Source organism: Episyrphus balteatus, chromosome 2 (assembly GCF_945859705.1).
Source record: "Episyrphus balteatus chromosome 2, idEpiBalt1.1, whole genome shotgun sequence".
Classification (NCBI taxonomy): domain Eukaryota; kingdom Metazoa; phylum Arthropoda; class Insecta; order Diptera; family Syrphidae; genus Episyrphus; species Episyrphus balteatus.
Genome location: NC_079135.1, coordinates 129,485,852 through 129,510,288, shown reverse-complemented (window position 1 = coordinate 129,510,288; position 24,437 = coordinate 129,485,852).

The following is a 24,437-nucleotide window of genomic DNA, read 5'->3' as shown; positions in this document are numbered from 1 at the left end:
CAACAAATACAATTCACCTCCAGCCAACCCTGTTGTAACTGATAAATATGTTAACACAAAGGGAATTGTTAAAAAAGTCAAACAAACTTGACACAATCCACCATTGCCTTATTCGATATGTAAATACCTAAAAAAAAATTACTTTGAATCTACTCTGTGAAAGGACACCATAGCACACAATGGTCGGGAGTGCAAGAATAGAATCATTTTGTTGGTTTATTTATGTACTCAGTAGCAGCTGGGTTGACTCGTTGGTGTCGATGGTTCATTGTGCATAGTTTTTTTTTTTTCCAGGATGGAACGCAGAAAGTATATCACAAAAACTAATTAAGGTGTGAGCTATGATGACATTGCAGGCATTCCATACCAAGGCTCAAATGACAGTTTTGTATGCAAAAAAATAGGTACAAAAAAAACAACACAAAATAACAACTTTTTTGCAACATGTCGACGGTGCCTACTACAAGTTGCTGCCATTTTTTTGTTCTAGAGCTTGGAGGACTTTTCAAGGCATTGTACACGTTCATAAAATATTTAGTCACAAGTTGCTACAATGTTTCCTATACCATCCTAGTACTATTAAAAGATGTACTCTCTTCCGGTCTCTATGGTTTTTAAGAGGACAATCTAAAAACCCAAAGGGGGAGCCTTTTACGCTATGAAATGGATAGCAAATATGTAAGAGTCGAGTATCTACATCAGTAATTTAAGTGTTGCACTTTGGCCGCAAAAATGTTTGCTAGAATTCTAAAAATAGGGGTGAATTTAAAATGGAAATGTTTGTGGTTGACGAAAAACCATTATTAGCTTAAATGGCGAAATTCCTCTTATTTGAGTAGATTTTTTCAACGGAATTAAGCTTTTTCGTATAAATCATCTACTATAATAAGCGAGAAGATGAAGTTGTTGTACATAAAGGGACAGTTTTTCAACATTAGTTTTGCTTTAAAATTATTTAAAACATCAATTAAATTTTTTGGTTATTTTTCAAATTTGCTAATTTTTTATAGTTAGATATAGACTGTTTCCACTACAGCCTAAATGAAATGATTTCGTAATTTAGGTCAGTTTGAATTTCAAATTAAATAATTTCCAATACGAATTCACATTCGTAATGAGATAATTTGTGATATTATCTCATTTGGGCTCTGGTAAAAACAGGCTATTAACAGCTTGCATCACTCATTTTCTTATTAAGGGGTTATATCTAGTTGTAATTTTGAAAAAAATCAAATATTTTTTTTTTGCATATTTTGAATGTACATATATTTAAGAATATTTTCCAAAAATTTCACATTGATACGGCAACTAGTTACGAAGAAATTAGCGTATTTGTGAATACGTTTTAACTTAGTTTACATGGTTCTCACAATTTTTAAAAGCGTTTTTCTCGAAACGCTGTTTTCAAAGTCGGTGAGCAAAATTTCTCCTAAACGGCTGAACCGATCGGCTTGAAATTTGTACACGATCTTATGTTCCAGATTGGTACGACAGCAAAATCAAAAGTTTAAAAAATCGAAGAAACAAGTTATGGTCAATTTTTAAACAAACTCCAACAGATATCAATTTCAAAACTTACTGTGAGTCAAGGGATATTTTCAATAGAATATCAAGTTTAAAGTATCTTAATTATATTCAGAAGGTGCAAAGAGATCTTAAAATGAATCCAAAGTTTTTTTGGAATTTAATAGCAAAAGGAAATCTTGTCCTTACCCGTCTGTTCTTAAGTTAAATGACATTTCAAGTCATGACCCCCGGGTAGTAACACAACTGTTTTCTAACTTTTTTCAAAGCGCCTTCAACTGTGATACTTTAAACTGTGATATTTTAAGCTGTGATACCTTAAACTGTGATTCCTCAACCTGGGATATATTTGACGAAATGGCTCAAAATTTTGACCATTTAAAATCTTTTACATACTTGACTGATATAAAATTCAATATTGACATTGACAACATTGAAAAGTTTATATCTAACCTTGACGTTAGATGTATACCTGGTCCTGATGGTATACCGTCTACTATTTTAAAAAACTATGTACGTCAATTGTCATTGCCTTTATCTATTCTTTTTAACTGTTCAATGTCTTCGTGTGTATTTCCATGTATTTGGAAAAATTCTTTTATTATCCCTCTTTATAAAAAAGGTAACAAAAATGAAGTTAAAAATTATAGGCCTATTGCCAGACTATCAGTGATACCTAAGCTTTTTGAGGCAATTATTTGTGAATCATTATGTTTTTATGTTAAATCTTTTATTGTTTCTCAGCAACATGGTTTTACAAAAGGTCGCTCAACAGTAACTTTTTTATTAGAATTGGCTGAAAATTGTATTGACTCTTTTAAAAATAAAAACCAAATAGATTGTGTGTTTACTGATTTCAGTAAAGCTTTTGATAAGCAATCACACCGTGTTCTTCTTTTCAAATTAAATAAAATGCACGACTGGGGTCGCACGTACTTGCTCTTTCAGTTCAAAACACTTTTATGTTAGTCTACTTGTAGATTTTAAAAGCTGGCTCTAAATTTAAAAAAAAAAAATTGATAGTGGGGAAGAGCCGACATTTAGGGCAAAATTTTGTTAAATGAAAAAATTTTTTTTAGTTGTTTGACTTTTTTGAGAAAAAATAAAAATGCAGTTTTATTGCCACTGCTTTAAATATTTTGTATACAAAGTTTAATCAAAATCGTTAGAGCCGTTTTCGAGAAATTCGCAATATCGTATTTTTTTGTATGGGAGGTATACTTAGAACGTATATACGAGATATAAAAAAAACAAAAAAAAAACCAACTTTCAGAATTCCATAAAAATCATCTGTACCAAATTTGAAGACAACCCGTCCACCCGTTTAGGCTGTGGAAATGTGTACAGATGGACGCACAGACGCACAGACGGACGGACGGAATTGCGAGACCAACATTTTCGGAATTTTCCATCATCGTAATGTTGGTTTTGATTAAAACCTCAATTTTTTTTTCGACACGAAACTAATACTTGCCCTATAGAGCAAGTAAAAAATTGGGATTTAGTGAATGCTTTGTGAGATGGATACAATCTTATTTGTTTGATAGATCCTACTCTATATTGTTTAATGGCTGCGAATCAAACAAATTCAAGATCAATTCCGGAATTCCACAGGGTAGTCATTTGGGTCCCATTCTTTTCATTTTATTTATAAACGACCTACCAAATGTTTTAAAATACTCCAAGTGTCTAATTTACGCTGATGATGTGACTATTTCGAATTCTCGTGATTGTGAAGAACTTCAATGCGACCTTAATTCGTTTTTTGTCTGGTGCACACGTAATTGTTTGTTTCTTAACGTCGATAAATGTAAAACTATGTGTTTTACAAGAAAGTTGTCTTTTACTTCGTTTAATGATATGTTTAACGATACATTCATATCTCGTAAAAATGATATATCTGTTCTCGGTGTGACATTTGATCGTAAACTCGAGTTTATTCAGCATATCAACTCCATTACCAATAAAGTCAATTCTATTCTCGGTTGGATAAAGAGAGAGTCAAAACAATTTTCCGACCCTTATGTTACAAAACAGCTGTTTATAGCTTTTGTTCGTCCCATTTTAGAATATGCCTGTCAAGTTTGGTCACCACACTATGAATGCCATAAAAATAGCCTTAAACAGGTACAAAGGCGATTTCTTAGATTTGCACTCAGAGGACTAGGTTGGAACAATCCTTATGATCTCCCACCTTACGAGAACAGACTTAGATTAATTGACTTACCTAGTCTTGAGAACAGACGTTCCTATCAAGGGGCACGGTAGTGCCCAGCCAAGTTCTCTAGCAACTTTGGCACTACACCCTTATTTACAGGAAACAACTCAGGCCATTTTCGACCCCCCTCTAACTTCCACACCAAAGATGCTAGAAATTTCAAACTCGCTACATTTGTTGAGCTTGTCAAAACCAAACTCCTCACAAAATTTCAGCCTCTTACGATGAGTAGTTTCTGAGATATAGGGCTTCAAAAATAGCAAAATCCGTAACTGACTCACTGACAGATCATCAAAATTATATAGAACTTCCCGATATCGTAGAAACTTGAAATTTTACACGGTGATAGGACTTGTGGTGTATACAAAGGAAAAAATCGAAAATTTGAGATTTTCAATTCAGGGGGCGTGGCATCCGCCCATTTCCGCTGAATTTTCATTAAATATTATAGAGCACTTCTGATTATCGTAGAATCCTGAAATTTGGTAGAATGGTAGAGCTGGTAGTTTATACAAAGAAAAAAATTTAAAATTTGAGAATTTTAGCCAGGGGGGCGTGGCAACCGCCCATTTCCGCTGAATTTACATAATTTATTTTACAGCTCTTCTGATTATCGTAGAATCTTGAAATTTGGTAGAATGGTAGAGCAGGTAGTAAATACATAGAAAAAAAATTAAAGTGAGAGAATTTTAGCCAGGGGGCGTGGCAACCGCCCATTTTCACTGAATTTTCATCAAATATAGAGATTTTCAATTCTACAGCCATACCTTGCAAAAAGAAGTGAAATCACAACAAAAACATTACTGTTAAAAAAAGAGCCAAGTTCTCCTATGTTGAAATTATGCTGGCACAAAAAGTACTGAGATGTAAAAGTGTACCAAGTTCTAAAGTTTGGGTTCAAATTCGTATCAATAAAATTTTGATTGTTTACTTGGCAATTTTTGAAATAACTTTAAAAATCGATAATTAAGAAAAATTGTCAAGAGAACAATCAAAATTTTATTGATACGAATTTGAACCCAAACTTTAGAATTTGATACACTTTTACATCTCAATACTTTTTGTGCCAGCATAAATTCAACATAGGAGAAGTTGGCTCTTTTTTTAACAGTAATGTTTTTGTTGTGATGTACTTTAACATGAAAATATAGCTCATATCTATTTGATTTTTCAAAAGTATTTTCTTTTAATATAACTTTTACTATTAGGTACTCTATGCATCTATCTATCATAATTTTATTAAAATAAATTGTAAAACTCCAAATCTATTTCTGTACACCGAAAAAAAAAATTTGATAATAACAGCTATCAAATTAACATTTTTCAGTGACAAAAGTCGTCCAACAATTAAAATATCAATTTTGATATTTTATCATATCATTTTGACATTTTTTAATTTCAGGTGGGATAGTGAAAATTTCACTTTGACAATTAAAATATCATTTTGACATTTTTTTAAGTTTAAGTGGATAGTGAAAATTTCACTTTGACAATTAAAATATCAATGTTGACTAGATTTTACGTTTTAGTTTATTATAATGAAACCTATTTCTTTCCTTTTCATTTTTATTATTTTTATTATTTTAAGAATTTTCTTTCTTTTTTCAACACATTACTGAAATGGAATATTTTTTACAAAATAATGGTGATATTATTTTTTCTCTTATAGGTGATATAATTGTTTTGTTATTTTCTCCCAAACTATGTGAAGTAAAATCTTAGTGCCGATCAAATTTTCTCAGTAAATCATACATTTTACTTCGAAAAAACACAAAGCGCCTTTAAATTAGTACACATTAAAAATTTTTTATTTAATATTTTTCAATAATTTGAAATGAGAAATTGATATGAAAAAATGATAATAAAATATCAAAAAAAAATTCCAAAATGTGACATTTAAATATCATCCTGATAATAAAAATGTTGTTTTAACATTTTAAATATCATAAAACACATTTTATATAGCATTTTTGGCTGATATTTAAAAAATGTTAATTTGATAATTAAAAAATGTTAAATTGATATTGGTTTTTTTTTTCGGTGTATGACAAAATCAATGAATGCATCAACATAATATTTTAACCTTCGTTACTATAGTTTCAATTCAATACATTTATAGACCAGTGCCAATCCGGTTTTCAGAAGGCAAAAGTTGAACAAATTATTAGCAGCATAAGGGTGGTGGGAAAATTTAGAATAAATGGTATATGAAAGGGGAAAAATAAATTGCCCACAAAAAAATTGGGGGAAAGAAAAAGTGGGGTGGGTGTCAAAAATCATGGTTTTTTAGGATTCCTGTCAAAATTAGACGTCCTATCGAAAAAAATCAAATGCAAAAAGTGTAGGTAGTATAAATGTCTACAACATTTACTCAAACAATTTTTGTCTATAACCTCAAAAACATTGAAAAAAATGCAAAAATACGATTTTTTGATTTTTACAAAAATAGTTGGATTTTAAGGGGGGAAATCCCTCTGGAATTTTTTATTTTTGCATTATTTTTTTTTTGCGTAATAAATTCATTTATCAACCGAAGAACTATTTTCAGTGGTCTTAGCTTTAAATGAAGCCTCAAAAGTCCCTAGATAGTCCCGAAACCTACGCGCTCCAAACCTACCACAGTACGAAAACGACAACTTTAAACGCATTTTTCTCGAAACGCGTTTTTTCCGCGCCGCCGTGTAACGTAACTCAAAAACTAATGAAGCTATCGACTTGAAATAAAATGCAAATTACTCGTTAACTTATTGGCCATAGCATGAACCTAAAAGTTCAATATAATTTTTACAATAAATATTTTTTATAAAAAAACATTGTTTTTTCGTTTTTTTTTTGTCTCTAATTTTCATTTTACACTTTTTTTTACTAAATTTAGGTTCATGTAATGCGTATAAATATATTTTATTGGAAAAAAATTTCTTTTGTGATTATAAATAATTTTCTGGACTTGGGCATTGCACGGCGCAAACTGTAGACACCAACTTTAAAGAGCTGTAGAGTGCCCATTTTGTTTTTATTTTAATTCAAAAAAATTGTATCAATACTTCATATTGTCAATAATATCATATACTTTACCAAATTTCAATAAATGCTTTGCTTTTCCAAAAAAAATTATTGAAAAAGCTGTTTTCCAGAGGGATTTCCCCCCTTAACAAAAATTGGTTAAAAATTACTTTGTTATGTTTTCTATCTATAAAAAATGTTTTTTGAGCAAAAAGTTAATTTTTGGATTTTTGACGAATTTAATTTGAAAAAATAACCTATTTTTCAATCAAAAAAGTTACCGAAAAAATTGGAATGCAATTATTTAGCTTAAAACCGTTTTTTTAAGATTGTGTGGAAAAACTATACTTTTGTTTCAGAAAATATTAAGAAAAATTGAAAAAAAAAACAAAAAAAAAACAATTTTTAAGATTGATTTTTCCGTAAATGGCAGTAATATTGGGGAGAAATAATTTTCCATAGAAACCAAATTATACTTTTCTAATGGCCTTTGACCTTCTTAATTTGATTTTTGACACCCACCCCACTTTTTCGCCCACCCACCCCCTTTCCCCCAATTTTTTTGTGGCCAATTTATTTTTCCCCTTTCATATACCATTTATCCCAAATTTTCCCACCACCCATATGCTGCTAATAATTTTTTTATTTTCAAAAATTATTGGCACTGGTCTATTATGTGTTGCTTTGTTTAAATTCATTCCATATTGCTAACTTCCATTGAAAGAAATAACCCTTTTTTATCTAGTATGCATTTTGTACATATTCTTTGTTTTAAAGTCTATACACTTTGTTAGTAGCCAATTATTTAAATTTAATGTGGTAAATATAATGGATATGATGATAATCATGGAATTTTTGGTCCATGTTCATTCATTGTGCTGGTTTGCAGGCTTGCAGCTTAGATAATCAAATAGCTGACTTGCGTATAAATTAATTTATGTTTTGGCTTTTTATTATGTCTGAATGAATGAAATATTGTTTGTGCATGAATGAACTTTTACTATAGGGAGAGGTAATGAAATTGCAGTGGTCTTTTATAAAATCGATAGTTTGAGTAACATTCTATTACCTTAGCTGTGTGTATTCGGTTACCTTTATTTATGAATAGTATGTTCTAAATTCTAATAGATTAAATTATCATCCCGAATCATTAAGTTTTCTGTAAAATACAGAGAACATGAAAACTGAATTTTAGCATGACAATTATAAGCCCAACCCATAAAATAATAAAGCTTTAAATTGTAATGCAGTCTAATTAAGTTTTGGCATCACAAAAATTTTAAGCTTTTCATGTGTTAAATCAAGGGTCGAATTACGGCATATGTCCCTATCGTTTTCTAATAACACTGTGTTATACTCAAAATATACGCGAGCGGATACTTATCACGTTTTGTAGAGCTAGTCACACTGATAACGAAACGGTATTTATTTCAATTTTATATTAAAATTCGCAGTTTGTACATAAATAGTAACTAATGAGTTTTTTTTACATTTTTTCTCGCCTATTTTCAACTTTGAAATCGATTATTTCAAAAACAATCGGTTGAAATATATTGATTTAAAAATTAGAATTAAACGTACAATTCTGCCTTTCGGAAATGGTATCATTTATAACTGTAAGTGTTGTCGTTGTTTTTTAATAATTTTTTTTTTATTTTAATTAATTTTTCATAAAATTGCCCCTTCCACCTGAAACGGGAACGGTACCCCCCTCCCATAGCAAAAAATGATTGTATTGAACTCCTCTAAAAAAAAACCGATATAAAATCCTGGCGCCCAAGTTTTCGTACTACGTGCCAAATAACATTTTTGTTCGGTGGTTCGAATTTCTGTATCTGGATTGAAATCGCAACATTTTTTTTTTTAATCCAATTTTAAACCTCGTTTTATTTGGAAATAAATATTATTTAAGAATAGTTTTTTAAAACAGCATTGTGTTTTGAAAACATATACTTTAAATTGATGTCAAAGTTGGGCAAATTACGAACAAAATGGAATTGTGAACATTGACAGCTTATAAATTCTAGGTGGTTTAGCCGAATCACATGTTTTATTAATTTTTGAAAAGGTATAGGTAATTATCTTCTATCAGAAACTGTAATAAAATCAAAAATGGGTACAAATTTTAACGAAGCTAGAATTTTTTAAATAGGTGAAGTTCCAAAAAACCGTTTTTTGCCCCTAACTCCAGATTTTGGGGGTGTTAGGGACTTTTTAAATACCGTTTCGTAATCAGTGCGACTAGCTCTACAAAACGTGATAGGTCTCCGCCCGCGTATATTTTGAAACTTGATTTTTGAAACACAGTGTAATTAAATAGAGACAGAAATAGTCAAAACGTTCACGTATGATCGTAATCGTGTGCCGTAATTCGACCCCAGACTTCTAAGAGTGATTAAAAAAATGATAGAGGCCACAAAGTTTTCAGAAGTCGTTTTTGCTTGTTGAATTTTATTGCCACACACCGGCGGATCCAGGGGGGGGGCACGGGGGCACGTGCCCCCCCCAGAACTGGTTCATACTTAAAGCAAATCAAATTATAAGAGTTGTTAAAATATATGAATAATAACAGAAAGAACTTAAGTGAAACTCTTGTCTATTTCTGGCTGAAAATGCGAATTTATTTCACAAATAAATAAACTACTATTTGTTGGGTAAACACGAATTTTTTTTCGATTTAAAAAAAGTGAATTTTCTAAGTGTTTTTTTTTTTAACTTCAAAGTGATTTTGGTGAAAAATTTTGATATGGACATTGACTATTAAGGTATGAATTGTATTCTAAAAAAAATTTAATTGTATATGCAACTCTATTTTTCCATACGAAGGGGTTGAAATACACACTTAAAAAATTTGCACTTTTTTCGTTATTTTTTTCTTACGTCAGTGTTTTTAAAATAGCGCAACCCGCCACAAATTTCAAAAGAATCGGTGAAGTAGTTTTGAAGTTATAAAGGGCACCGGCTTGAAAACATTAGTTGTGGGGAGAACGATTTAAAGTTTTGAACCCTGGACTAAAACGTTCGTAAGCGAAGTATTAAAATACTCATAACTTGGTCAATTTGGCTCCAATAGACCTACAATTTGAACACAATATTCTTGAGATATAAAAAAATGTATTGCAAATAAAAACAACAAAACTTTTCCCAGAAAAAAAGTACCTACCTATGTTTCAGTTTTTTTTTTAATCTTAGGAACTTTAATAATTTTTATTAGAATGAAGTCTCTAGTATTTGACTAAAAACTACGAGGTCATTAAAAAATGGTATAAATATGTCCATAATATTGCAAAATTTTATACAAAATCAATTAAAAAACGAAAACATTTTTTTTTCTACATTTCATATTTAAAACTTAATTTCTCAAAAACTATTTAGGCCCATTTGCTCATACGGGTCATAAATTTGAGTATTAACTACATAGGTCCAACATAGTTCTTAAGTTCTTCTTATTTTATTCTACGTTGCTAAAAAATATTTATATGGAACTCAGCAATGATTTTCTTTCATGATATAAATCGCTGAGAACTTCAAATCCAAATGTCAAATCGATAGAAAAGTCAAAAAATTCGAATTGTTTTTGAGAAAATTAAGCAGTTAGAATGCAACAAATTTGTTGTTAAGAAAAGTGTGTGTCTTTTTATTACAGAAAAAAAAGATTCAACAGTGAAAGTGACCAAAAATATATGTTAAATTTAATTTTGAAAAATATTCATTTGAAAGAATTTAATTTTTAAATGTGTGCATTTGACAAAACTAAGAATGAAAATTATTCTAACAAAAAGTAAACAGTGTTTCAAAAATTTGTGTTGAAAGTTTTTCCATCTGTAGATGGTAAATGCTAATGAAAGTGAAAAAATTTCTATTAAATTGATAATTGATGTAATTTTTGACTACATACATCCATTTCTTAAGCCGCATTCTTTTCTTTTTTATTTAATAAAAATACTTAAGTAGAACGCTAACTGCTTATGTTCTTAAATTTCTTCCCGCTAAGTTATGTTAGTTTTAAATTCGAGCAAACCGTTATGTGAAACTTAGCTCTTTAGGTTTTACTTAACTATTTAAGTTTCGTTTCAGCAAATGGGCCTTAATGAAACAACTTGACTCAAAAAAAAAATTAATAACGAACTTTAAGAAAAGTTATAGTACAGGGTTATACGTGCATTTTATGATTTTTAATATTTTTTTTCTCCCGGCTATTCGGGAGGTAAGTGGGTAAGCACTTTAGTGGCTTTTACTGTACCAAGAAAATGAAAATTTTTCCTTCCGAATATTTTTTTTGTAATTTGGTACCTATTTGATGTGGAAAATGTGCCCAAATATGTTTGGCCAGGTTTTAGACTAAAATACCGCACTGTGCGTCGTTAAAATTCGCTGCTTGTCAGTCAGTCGTATGATACTTCACTTTATTTCTAACTGTTATTGCTGATTTTTTTGCCAATCCGTCCCTTGTGCCCCCCCCAGAAAAAAATCCTGGATCCGCCCTTGTTGCCACACACCTTCATTCTCTGACCAACGGATATTTAAATCATTTCAAAAATGTAAAAAAGGGTTAGGGCGGTTAATTCGGATGGACTTATTTTATCTTTACAAAGTTGCATATTTATTTTAATGCTTTTTTTACATCTTTAATGTTAAAACCTAAGACACACGAGTTTCAGGAAATTTTTCGATATTTTTTTTTTGACTCGTTCACTAATGACGGCTAGTTACTGATTTAAAGTGTAAAAAATCAATACAAGTACAGCATAGTCACTATTAAATTATGAGCTTTTTTTAAACCTCTGTAGGCACACCTCTTTTTTGCGAATTTGGTTCACACTTTTTCATGTCGCTAGAACTTTTTTCGGTCTCACTATTTTATAGAGAATCTTATATGAAATTGATGTAGAATTTTCCGAGGAATTCGAATATTGTATGCACAATTCCAAAAATTGTATTTTCACCCTTATAAAGACACTCTTTTGTGACCAGTGCGACAGAGTGCAAATGCGAGGTAGTTTTTCATCTACTATATGGATTTGGTGTTATTTACCCAAAGGGATGTAAATGACCATAAGAGTCAAAACTGAATGCCTTTAAGCTTTATAACAATTGCAACGACATAAAACAGGCACAGATAGATGGTGCTATATTACCAAAGGCATTTTACAGAACGCCTACTGTACTGAACAGAATAAACAGCAGTTAACTGACAACGAATTCCACAGCTATTCGTGTATGGCGAAGGATTTGACTTTTTCCATGTAATATATCAGATAACCTTGTTACTTAGACATCGGAAATAATTAAAAAAAAACACTACATTTGAACTTCTTATTCAGTGCGTGAGGCGTGACACTTTATAGATAAAGAATATCTGTCAAAAAAGATTAACAATTTCCCCTTTCTAATTTGTTATATGTACAAAATTAAAGTCTCTTCAAAATGTCTGCTGATTTATTTTTAAATTTATATTTTCCTTCTTTTAATAATAATTAAGTGTAAACTAGAAAGACAAACTAATGTTCCCAAGTCTAATTAATACTAACTACTTGCAAACTTTCGTTGTTCAATTATTTCACTTTGCATCCTTCATACACTTAATATTGACATTCAATTGAATTAGTTTTGTGGTTTTATCAAAAGAGAACATCAATTGATTTTACTTGTAACTTGCCGGCGGGAGTAAATTATTGAAAGGAAACACAATTTCAAATAATGTAAGAAGCTCATTTTCATAATTTCTTCATTCATTAACCAACAGTGATGTAGCTACATCACTTAACAGTATTTACGTCTACTTTTTGTACTTCCAAAGTCGAACTAAAGGTAAATCAAATTAATGAGGTATTGTTGGAGGAAAATTTCATAAATTTTCAATGGTTCCATTGTGATAATAAAGAACAATTATTTATTTAAACATGCAACCCTTTTCAATGGTTATTAAAGGATTTTGCAAATAATAGAACCTTTTAGTACTTTTTCCTTGTAATTAGGGAGAAAAATATGTAAAAACAAAAATACATTGAAAATTCTCGTAATATATCTTAGGAAGCTATACCTACAATGTTTTTATGATGTTACAAGAGGCTTTTGATTATACACATCGCCTTAGAAATACGACTTTTCTATGGAGAATTTAACAGAGTGATTTAAAGCACGTGAAAATTTTGATCAAAAGAAGGAAATTTTTAATTTTTATTCAAAGGTAAAAATAAATAATCGTACGTGTTGGTGTTTACACTTTTTACTTATTTTTGAAGTTGATCCCAATGCCACCGCTCCAATCTGAAGATATATATTTTTTTTGATGAATTGAACGTCATTTTAAAGGAAATCATGCAAAGATTACATACAAATTGAGTTCCCAGTTCTCAGTCTGTCGTAACCCTAGGGTTGCCAGGGTTACAAAGGTACACTTTTAGTGAAAATTGCATCAGTCATCTGTTTTTTTTTTTTGTACACTAATACTAAATTAAAGTTTTATTATTCCTCTCCAAAAACATTTCAAATTTTACCGCAAGCAGGGGTTGCCAGGCTTTGAAATTACGATTCCGAAAAATTACTAAATAAATTCATATTTTATTAGAAAAAGTTTGGAAAAAAGTCATTTTAAATTTTTCTAATAACATTTTTTTTTTTAATTCTGAGTTTGAGGACCATTTTTTCAAAAAGTCTTGATTAAATTTAGTGGATTTAAATTTAAGAGATAAGAATGAGCTTCTGGCTTTTTAAAAATGTATTTTTTAAATATTGTAGGTGTTGCCGTTGTTTTCAAAATATTTTTTTTGTGTTTGAGGTCAGAATGTTAGAAAATTGCATTTATCGCTTAAACGATGGAAGATTGTATCTTACTGCCTTTTATATATTTTCCTTAAATTACCTAGAGAATCTTTTGCTATCATTTGTTTTATGAAATTTAAGCAAAAAAAATGGTTTTGTTCAAAAAAAAATTTAATTTTTATTTTAAAAAAACAATACGGCAACACCGGCAATTTTTAATCTATAGACTTTAAAGTATTTTTAATTACCTACGTTTGAAAAAAAAAATCGTCAAAATCAGAGCTGTGCGGCCGGGTTCCCTAATAATTTGCTTTACTTACCTACTCTACTATTAAGTACCCCATTTTCCGAAGAATTTTCCGAGATTTTTCATTAAAAAAAAAATATTCTAATTTTTCATACAAATTCCACTTTTTTCGACAAAATTCGAATTGAATAATTAAGTGCACGACTAATTTGAATTAAGTGCTCCATTTTCCGAGATTAAAAAAAAAAAAAAATTGTCATTTTCCATACAAATTCTGCTAACTTGAATTTTGATTTTCTCAAAAAATAATTTTATTTTTGACAAAATTCAAATGGAGTAATTAAGTGCTCGACTAATTTGAATTAAGTACCCCATTTTCCGAAGAATTTTCCGAGATTTTTCATTAAAAAAAAAAATTTTTAATTTTTCATACAAATTCGTGTTCTGCTAACTTGAATTTTGATTTTTTCAAAAAATTCCACTTTTTTCGACAAAATTCGAATTGAATAATTAAGTGCTCGACTAATTTGAATTAAGTGCTCCATTTTCCGAAGAATTCTCCGAGATTAAAAAAAAAAAAAAAAATTGTCATTTTCCATACAAATTCATGTTCTGCTAACTTGAATTTTGATTTTTTCAAATTCTTCCGAAAATGGGGCACTTAATTCAAATTAGTCGAGCACTTAATTACTCCATTTGAATTTTGTCAAAAAAAAATTTATTTTTTGAGAAAATCAAAATTCAAGTTAGCAGAACACGAATTTGTATGGAAAATGCAAATAATTTTTTTTTAATGAAAAATCTCGAAAAATTCTTCGGAAAATGGGGTACTTAACTTATATTAGTTAAGCACTTAATTATTTAAGACAGTTTGAAAAAAAAAAAAAAAAATTTTCGAAAATCACAGAAAAAAAATTATTTTTGGAAAAAAAATTATTTTTGGAAATTTTTTTTGGGATTCGTAGAGCAATTAATTAGCACCAAAATATTATACCAAACCCGATTTTTTTACGAGCAGTTTAGGGCATTTTCTGGTAATTGCTCTGCTAACTTTAAATCAAGTTAGCAGAACATTAATTTTCTCCAAAAGTAGTGGAGCACTTAATTTAATTTTGGGGCACTTAATAAGCACTAAAAGATCCAATAACAAAACATATGTTCTGCTGACCTTGCTCTGCTAACTTAAGAGACATGATATTGTTACAATTCAACCTTTCTCGCAAAAAATCTGGAAAATTAATAACCTACAGGATCCCACCGCTCCAATCTGAAGGTATCTGTTTTTATGATTAAATGTACGTACGTCATTTTAAAGTAAATGATGCAAAGATTACATACAAATTGGGTTCCCAGTTCTCAGTCTGTCGTAACCCTAGGGTTGCCAGGGTTACAAAGGTTACACTTTTAGTGAAAATTGCATCAGTCATCTGTTTTTTTTTTGTACACTAATACTTAATTAAAGTTTTATTATTCCTCTCTAAAAATAGTTAAAATATTACCGCAAGCAGGGGTTGCCAGACTTTGAAATTACGATTCCGAAAAATTACTAAAAATGAAAAAAATAAAAAATCATTTAAAAATTACAGCAACACTTCTATAGTTTGAATTATATCTTTTTTGAAAGCCAGAATTTCACACTTCATTATAAATTTAAAATGAAGTTATTTTATACAATGGAACACAAATATTTAAAGAGATTAAGTGAACATTGAAATCATCTATTTTTTTTTTTTTAATTAAAGTTTTATTATTTCTCTTTAAAATAAATTTTTAAAAATAATGGCAACATCTACAGTTTTGAATAATATTTTTTCAAAAGCCAGAATTTGGCACAGTACACATAAAAAGGTAATATATTCCGAACTGACATTGGTCGCCAAATTGTCAAAACATGACAATTTGGCGACCAATGTCAACTACCGTAATTCTTAATTGTTTAAATTACCGACGAAAAACGCACAAAAACCGAAAAACCACGCACACAACTTTTAACATTTATTTACTATTTTCCGAGACGAAACACGCAGAAAATTTGTTATTTTTCAATTTATAATTTTTTCAAATGATATTTTATAAATTAAAACAAAAACAAATTTCCTGTTTACTGCGATTGAAATATATAAAAATTAAAGGCCGGCCTGACAGATTGGTGCCCATTTTTTGACATTTTTCGGAATATATTACCTTATTATGTGTACTGTGAGAATTTGACACTCAATTATAAAATTTAAAATAAAGTCAAAATTTGGAAGAAAGTAGGTAGGTACTTTAAAAAAACAAATTAAGTACTTTATTTTTGTACACTTCGAAATTAAATACAAAATTTACTGATAAAATTAACTGCTCCTATTGACTTATTACCCTACACTGAAAACCGTATGATTCTATGTCTTCTAGTTTTTTAGAAAATTGAAAACAAGAAACAATAATTTTTTCAGATTTTTATTTTTCGGCTTTGTTTTGAGCTTACTTTGACACCGTAATGCTTTATTATCCTTGTTTAAAAAATTAGGATTGCCACTTAAAAAATGGCCTCAGGCAAGAGTTGCCAGGCTTTCAACTTACGATTCCAAAAAATGATTTAAAGTATAAAAAACAAATATTTGAAAACAACGGCAACACTTACAGTTATGAGTGATACTTTTTTTAAAAGCCAAAACTTTTTACTTCATTGTAATTTTTAAATCAAGTTATTGGAATCAATTGTTTTAGCAATAATCGATTTCAAAGTCAAAATTATGGAAAAAGTATTAGTTTTAAAAAAACACTGAGTACTATTTTTGTCAAAATTGTGGGTTTTAATACCAAACTGAATGGCATAGTAAACTGCCTTTTTTAATTTCTTATCAAACACTTAAAAAAACCATAATGTTCCTATCCATTCCAGTTTTTGACAAAATTGATAAATAGAAAAACTCCTTTTTTATCGGATTTTTTATCAGCTTTTTCTATTTTTCTATAAAGGATGATGGATGATATAAAGGAGTCCCCAAGAATCCGACGTGAGTACTAGCGGCAATTAAGACAAACATGCAGTTTTTTTCAGTTTTCACATTTATTTGGAAAACTATTTCTCGGATCAACAACTTTTGTTCTACAAAAATGAAGATTATTAAATTTTATAAAAAAACTATCTGAAATAGTTAAAACAAGTGTATATTTAAGTTTTAACACTAAAAAATTTGTAATTGTAACAAAAAAGAATCCTTCATCCCAGCTTTTATTTACTCTCATTTTATCACTACAATCTTAATTCTATTCAGAAAGTGCTGTAAATCCTATTGCCAAGAGAGATCAATATTTTGTCACCTCATCTGAAAAAAAAAAACAAAAAACTATATTTTATTTCCATTTGAAAAATAAACAAAAAAAACATTTATTGGCACAATTCAATGTATGTATGTAATTTATCTCCTTACTTTGTTTAATCTAGCATACAATTGCACTGATGCATAGCCAAAGCCTTAATGGGTTTACACAAGATTTTAAAAGTTTTAAATTACTCTTCCGTTTTATCACACACAATATATAAAAGTAGATAGGTAGAGACAAAATAACTAACCACGTCACGTTGTCATCATGATGGTATTAGTGGTTTATCGAGGTACTTGTTTGTAGGATGTAGGATTTATGGTTTTATCATGAAATCGATCCCTTCATTAATGAATAAACTAAAAAAAATTTCACCATACGCTAAAAGAGTATCAGTTTTTATTTAGAGACCAGGAAACTTTGTTGTAGTATTTTTCATTAAATAGATAAATGCTATGTTGTTTTGGATATATCGCCATAGAATAAATCTGCCATTGGCAAGTTTTGGTGATTGATTCTAAATAAGTTTTCAAATGAAAAACTTTGCTAGATTTCATGTAGGTACTGAGATATTGGGAATTTTTTTACGAAAGTTTTATTTGGAACTAATAGTGATTACTATTTATAGCGATGCCTGCACATTTTTAAAACGGTTTAATTGGAAAACGCAAGCAATGCACTGCGAAACATTAGCACAGATTCTAACAATTAAATTTACCAAACAAAAATTAGCCAACAATTAGGGTTGCAACATTATCTCACTGACTATCTTTGTAAACATGTAACCTATCCAGACCAATAAAACATTAAACTTATTTTAACTCACCCACACATGATGTTTTTGTAAATAAATCCTCTACTGGAACATAACACAATATTTTTCTTGTTTTATTTAACTCTTTTTTTTTTTTGTAAAAATAAAGGTAGGTAGTAGGTACAGAATAATTTTTTTATAAATATTAATGTTAAAAATTTAAGTAAATACCACTGGAGCAACTTGAATATAGAACATTTATCTTTAATTTGCATACAAATTTCATCTCTTCTATTTCCGAATAGAATAATTAAATATTTGGCTTTCATGTAGAACAATAATTTGGGGCATTCTTTTCAAAAATATCAAAATTATTAATGTTTCAAAATTTCATCTAAACGTACATACTCCGAAAAATCGATTACTCAGACACCTCTAGAATATACTCACCAAATATGAGCTCCGCTCCGCAATTTTTCGCTATTACGTCAATCTTCTAGGTACCTACTAAAAAAATCATTTTTTTATAAATCGACTTTTTAGCAAAATTCTTTACATATTCTTGTAAGAAATTGAACGCTCTACAAAAAATTGTCCCTACACTTTTTTTCGTTTATCTAACCGTTTAAAAGATATTTAAGGTCCAAAAATTGTGAAAATCTTTAAAAATTCGGTTTTTGTTCATAATTTTGTAGCAAATTGAAAAAATTATAATGATCAATCGGACAAGACATATTCTTGTAGGAAACAGATTGCTCCACAAAAAAGGCCTTGTAAACATTTTTCATTAGGTAATCTAATCATTCGAAAGATATTCGAGGTCAAAGTTAAAAATAAAAAAAAATTATAAAAACATTTTGTTTTTACTTTTCCAAATTTTCTAATATCTAATTCATTGAAAAGTCATGAAAATTGTCGGTTTTCATTGTTTTTGATTGAACTCGAAAACGAAACCTTACTTTAGAATAGTTTAAAGACATATTTCATAGAAAATTAAATTTTCTATTAAAATTATTTGGTCAAAAAGAATTAAAAAAAATTAGAATTTAATTTTTTTTTAATAAATCACTTACCATTACTTCGTTTCTGAAACAATACCTATAATTTGATAAATAATAATAATTGAGCGTATGTTTCATTAACACAAAGAAGAAGCAGTCTATAAAAATATTTAAGTTGAAAGGGTGTTTTTTTTTGTTTGAGAAATGAGGAACAAATTCGATAATTCGATATTCAATGGTAGGTACCTACTCTTACGAAATTTTTGAAAAAAGGTAGTGTCTTTACCATGGGAATAACGAATCATATAATCTATACAATTTTTTTATGTGAAAATTTTTTTTACTCGTACAGAAAATGTGGGTATAAACTTAGCATGACAACTTTTGAAAAGTTAATTTTTTTTTGGCTCAGTAATTGCCGCATAATTGCCGTGTTTATGCCGTGAAGTCAAAAAAACTGCCGCGAGCTTAGTTTGGTCAGAATCGGTAAAAAAAGGCTTGTCATGCTAACTTTATATAAAGTTAGGTCCAATTTATTCACACTCCATTAAATTTAAAGTCGCCATTAAAAAAGGGAAATTTTAAAATTTGTATGCGATTTGACAGTTTTATAATTTTTAATGGAGCCTTTAAAAATAATGGAGAGTGAATAAATTGGGCCTTAGCATGACAACTTTTAATTTTTGATCAATTTGAATTTTTTTTTCGCTAATTATTTAAAGTTTAATTGCCGTAATTATGCCGTGAAATTGAAAATAATATATCTCTTTTGGTTTACTAAAAAAAAAAAATCTATTTTTTGTTAACCCTATATGGAATAGGGTTAACAAAAAATAGATTTTTTTTTTTGGTTTTTTCAAAAAAAATTAAAAAAAAAATATCGTATAAAGTTAGCATGACAAACCATATATTTCTTAAATCCTTGGTCAATTTTAAAAGTTTTGTTGTCCAATTAATTGCCGCATTGGGTCAATATAAAAACGAAAAGCGCGGCAATTTTTTTGAGTTTGCAGTTTTCATATTAACCCAATGCGGCAATTAATTGGCCAAAAAAATTTTAAAATTGAAAAAGGATTTAAGAAATACAGGGTGTGTCATGCTAACTTTATATGGAATAGGGTTAACAAAAAAATAGATTTTATTTTTTTTTTTGAGTAAACCAAAAGAGATATATTATTTTCGATCTCACGGCATAATTACGGCAATTAAACTTTAAATAATTAGCGAAAAAAAAATTCAAATTGATCAAAAATTAAAAGTTGTCATGCTAACTTTATATAAAGTTAGCATGACAAGCCTTTTTTTACCGATTCTGACCAAACTAAGCGCGCGGCAATTTTTTTGACTTTTCGGCATAAACACGGCAATTACTGAGCCAAAAAAAAAATTAGCTTTTCAAAAGTTGTCATGTTAAGTTTATACGGGTCCCTTTTGAAATTTTGTAATAACGTTAAATTTTGGATATATAGAAAGCAAAAATAAAAAGACTTCATAAAATAATTTTGGATGAAAGGGTGTTTATTCGAAGAGAGGATGAATCTGTAAGGGGTCCTAAAAACCGTACTAATCTGATTGTGATTTGATTGGGGAACCGACGAAGTTACGAATACCAGAGTTACGGGCGACAGAGTTACGAGCGTTAAAGTTACGCAAAACCGAAGTTACGAAAAACTAGTAGAGTTACGAATTCTAAAGTTATGTTAAGCATATGACATGTGATTTTTGGGTTGGCAACAATTGCGAGGAACGATATGGAATTATAGAAATACAAACAAGAGATTAACATGTTTCTCATGGGTCAGAACTAAATGAGTTAAGCGAAAATGGGTGTTATTTAATATACATATATGGTTTTGTTTTTGTGAGAAGATCGCAAAAACGTTGAAATAGAAAAAAAAACATAAGTATACTTATGTAAGTTTGGGGGACATAATTGAAATTAACTTCTTATTTGTCCAACTAATATTGCAAGTACGTATTTTTTTTTCTATTAATTAATATAATTATTCATAGCGTATTTTGTAATACCCACTTTGTATATCTATACCTATCCAATCAAAATTTTACATGATTAAATAACACCCATTTTCGCTTAACTCATTTAACTCAACGTAATGTGTTTTACGATTATATTCTACAAACAATTTATTTTTACTGTTTTCTTGAACTTCCCCCAAATTTCTGTTTTGTTAAAATTTTCAGTAGAAGAATATAATTTAAAAGGATGTTGTGTTATTTTTCTCAAAAAACTCTTTTTAATTTGTGCTTAACCCTCTGTAGGCATACCTCTTTTTTGTGACGTGATAGGCACACGGGTGCGAATTCGGCTTCTACTTTTTCATGTCACTAGAACTTTTTTATGTCTCATATTTTATAGAGAAAACTTATATGAAATTGATGTAGAATTTTCCGAGGAATTCGAATATTGTTTTAAAAATTAAAAAAAATGTATTTACACCATTATAAAGAGACTTTTTTGCACCCACTTTTTTTAAAAAATTGGAATTTTTTTCATTTTTGTCGTGCCAAATTCGCACCCGTGTGCCGACAGAGACTTAAGACCACTTTGAACTAATTAGCAAATGAATGAAAAAAATATACCTACCTTAATTTGTTCAACCATTATGTATGTGTTGTGTATATAAAGTCTCCATCTGCTGGTGGAAAATATGTAATCAATTAAAAACATACAAATAGTATTTATTTTTGACAGTCAACATGACACTATATTTGATGTGGTTCATCAAACGCACAAAGGTAAATAATTCGGTATCACTCACGTGTAGGTATATTTTGAATGAGAGAACACTTTTGGTTAATTAACATCATGTATTCAGTATTTTGTATTACCAAAACTTCACTCTTAATTAAAATGTGCTTACGAAAAATTATATTTATTATGTAGGTACTTACATTTGTAATCCTAATGATTAATTAAGCACAATTTCTTATCAAACTTAATATAATAAAATTACTAAGGGTGACAAATTAGTCACAGTTAATAATATTGGACAAGTAAAATACGCCAAAATTATTATAAATGAGTCTCTAATTATATCTTTGGTATTTATTTGGTTATGTTTTGGTTTGGTTTTGTTCTGAAGAAATGTTCTTCGGAGGTCATTGATCTAGAAATATGATATTAATCTGTACAATAGACATCATGATAAACAAAAATTCAGAACTTAGTGTTAATTTATCATCATCATTCTAGGTGTCATGTGAACATAATTACGAATACAGATAAACGTCATCTGACTACTTTATCAAATACTTAGATGATATCCAATGGTCTTTTGGATTTAAAAAAAAATAAACATGTGTGTAAGTGACATTTTTATTGACCTAATTCTCATCAATAAAGTGTGCTGATATTGAACTCGTAAAATGTTTAACAAGGTCACAAAATTTTGTTGGTAGTTTAAATTAGGGCCAAGTTTAAGCATACAAATATTGCATTCACCCATCGAAATCTTTCATTTTTTAAATTGACAAAATATATACGAAATTGTATCCTTTTCATTTCTTTTCATAACCACACGTTGTTAATCCGTAAAAATTGATGCGCTAATACATTTTTATTTATTTCCAAATCCATTTTGTATATGGTTAGGGATTTATGGATTTATGGCACCTGATAGTTTGTTTATCGAATATTATTTATTAAGCTTTTAGATAGGTGCATCCATTCATATTTGTTTCACTTTAATATAGTTTGAAACTTGCTGTGGGATACTCTCGCTCGAAGCACATATTTTGCATGATTTTCTACTACGTGCCGAACCGCGGATAAAATATTTTTGTTTTGCAGGTGGATTCGATATACATTTTACGTGTTTCCACCTCAGGTGCATTGACATAACAGTTGGAAAGTCAGTTTTTAGTTTGGTTATCCATATTTCAATATGAAATGTTAAATTTTCTGCAGGCTATACAATACGTATGAGCAAATACAAATATAGTACTAGTTTTAGTTTGACTTGATTTTCGATGTTGATGTATATAAGCCCACTAATAGAAACTCTTGTTTAATCAAATTACCAAACGAATCTATTTAGGTTCGTTTCTATTTTGTGAATCTGTATGAAGTAACCAACAGTTGATAGTAAAAGAACTGTGAAAATTCACACAAAAAACGAGCAAGAATAGAAACTGTCAATTTGATGACCCTTCAATATGCAATACCATAATCAATAAATTTAAGGGATAACTGATTTCCTCGATACGCCAACAAAATTCAAATTTTCGAATTTTGGACATATTCATCTAAATAGATTTTACCTATACTTCACTTTTTCAACAGTAGGTTCCTAGCGGTTTGGAGCATGAAGAAATTTATGTTAGTATCAACCCGTGGAACTTGTGACACAACAAGCAGATATTTTCATCATCTTCATCTGGTGATCACAAGTGAACTGGATAATCGAAAAGACATGAAGACGACAGCAGACAGCTACCATGGCCTTATGCATACATGTGCAAAAACTTGGAATCGTTTAGTGAGTTTTGACTGAATAACAGAAGAAACAAGTTTTTAAAAAACACGTTTTTTGACCGTTTTTAACCGATTTTCATCGTTTTTTATTTTTATCTTTTTTTCTTTAATAGATACATTAAAAAAGTATGGAATAATGATAGACCATGACTACGACTATATGAGTGCGAAGTTTCAATAATTTTCGTAAACACAATTTTGAGATAACGGTAAAATAAAATTTTAGAATTCAACAGGTTATAACTTTTGACCAAGAACAGATACAAATTTTATTAAACTTTTATGAGCATCCTACAATATAATTACCTTTCATTTGGTATATCACAGATAACGATAGACTAACTACAAGCTACACAATGTTAAATCAAGAAACTTGCGAAAAACCTCAAAACACCAGTGGAGATCTGTTGATCATGAACAGCCACCAGTGTGGGAAGTACCGTAATCTCAGTCTGGAAATTCGACTTGGTTGACTTTAAAAAATTCTTACTTCTCTTGTAGGCATCTTTGAAATGAGATTGATACGTCATACGTCAGGTGAAATAATAAGCTTTCACATGATATATATTTTTTATAGGTTGTCAAACAAAAAATTGATTCCATAGCCTGAGAACATAAAAATAAATGTTTTTTTTGCTTTTTTTAATGAAATTTGATCGAGTTCAAAAAACTCCACCTTTTTTTGTAGATGTCTCATAGACCTGATCGATATATACATATATTTTGAGCTAAGACAATAAGCTTTCAGATGGTATAAAATTTTTAATAGGTTGTTAGGGAAAAAATGGAATTAATGACAAGAGAAGATAAAAATTCATGTTTTTTTTTGCTTTTTTTTATGAAAACGATTGTTTGCAATAAATTATTTTTATACTTTTTGAGCATTGTAAAAATTGAAAAATGGTTTTATTCTTAAGAAGAAATGCTAGGCTTTTAAAATGCATAATTTTTTTTGTAAGCTTTTAAAATAAAAAAAATTAATATAATGAGAAAATAAAAAAGGTATTTTTTTTTTAGCTTTTTCTTGTAAATTATGATTGTTTGAAAAAAGTAAACGCTTCAATTGACTCATTTTAAACAAAAGAACACAACCTATTTTCTGACGACGTTATCACGTA